The sequence below is a fragment of the Wasmannia auropunctata genome, unplaced genomic scaffold (assembly GCF_000956235.1).
Source record: "Wasmannia auropunctata unplaced genomic scaffold, wasmannia.A_1.0 LD334251.1, whole genome shotgun sequence".
Classification (NCBI taxonomy): Eukaryota; Metazoa; Arthropoda; class Insecta; order Hymenoptera; family Formicidae; genus Wasmannia; species Wasmannia auropunctata.
The window spans coordinates 1-1,738 of NW_012028639.1; positions in this window are offsets into that span (position 1 = coordinate 1).

A 1,738-nucleotide genomic window follows, 5' to 3' on the forward strand; every position below is an offset into this window, starting at 1 on the left:
TAATTTCGTAAGAAGCAAATTTCTAACAACCTTCGGTTGGCAGCAGTCGGGCGTAAAAAAGAAATCTGTCACATAGAAGGTCTCGAGAGCGCACATTAAAACCCACGATGTAATCTTTTTCACAATAAATGCAATTGTAGGTATAATTCCATTCATAACCGTTCTGTAATGTACAAATAAATATTATTAACAAATTTAAGTATGCCACTGCCAAAGTTTATTTCAGAAAAGGATATCTCTTAACGTTTAATTTGCAGAATCTCGCTTCGATATGTTTTTTCACAAGAATCTTGAAATGATAATCTTCTATTTTACATCAAGAATCAGCTTTGTAGAATAAGAACATCTAAATCAGGATTTCAAGTCAGGATTGCACATCCATGTAATAAAACTTGTACAGGAACTTATTTGACATCCATATATATATAAACCTAAAAATAGAAATTGTAGTACAACATTATTACACTGTGATAATTAACCCCTCACAATCTGAGACGACTGGAATAGATAATCTTGGCGATGGTAGGCGTTTGTCAGAGAAATCAGCGACTAATCAGTGTCGCGAAAAAGAGTCACCGGACACTACACAAAGCGCTGATGTGATTACCACAACACTAAATAAATAATGACACAACATTAAATAAATAACCTCAGTACAAAATCTCCGCGATGACAACCGCTCACGAAGTTAGCGCAGCGAGAGAACCAATAACCGTCGCGGAAAAGAGTCAACAAATAACTTCGAGACTTTAGAGATTTCGATAGATTCGACTATCGATTTAACATGCACTTTTTTAGATAGGAACCACACGAGTTCGATTATCCAGAGAGATGGTAAAACAGTTGGAAAAAAAATGTAATTTTGCGGAAATATATTTGATATTATAGCATTATAAATATTCATATTTATTTATAAAGCATTTATATAATAAAAATTATGATTTTAATAATATATTATTTAAATAAATCGCAAATTTATGTCAAAAGTTGACAACATCGACACTCTGCAATTACCTCCGGGCCCACCGGGCCCATTTGTGGCACGAAAATTTGCCCAGGGCTGTCGGTCTTTAAGAGTATCTCGTCGGTAATAGATACAAAGAGAGACTCTTTTTGTCCGATGATAAGGACGATGATTTCGCGGCGACAAATTGAATTCTGATTTAGAAGAGCAGAGCATCCATATGCAGCAACCATGCACATCTTTTATTTTCATATAAAAAAGAAAGTTATTGAAATATAATAATACTGGATACACGTACGCTGCTATACATGCTATATAAAATAACCCGAGAGAGAGAGCATATTAATTTGCATGATATATCGCTTTAATTTATCTTTGTTTCAGCTGCTAATTATAAATTATACATATACTGCTAATTTGTATCAATCGTACATTTCATGAAAAGTATATTTGAGTATATTTGATATTTAAATTTATACCTAGCCGCGTTTATACTTTGGGCTGCACTCGCGATCACGCTCTGTAATTAAGCATTATTATTTTATCTTTGCCACTCATATATATATATATTACATGCGGAAGAAAAAAATAAAGCGCGTGAATGCCCACAGCTAGTGAACACAACCTATATATATTAATTGTAAACGCCTGAAACTGAAACCTAAAATAAACAATGAAACTTAATTTTAATCAGATTGTATTAAAAAGATATCTTTACGACACTAGCGCTAGCGTTTTTTCCAATGTGATATACTCGTATAGAAAATTTAAGAG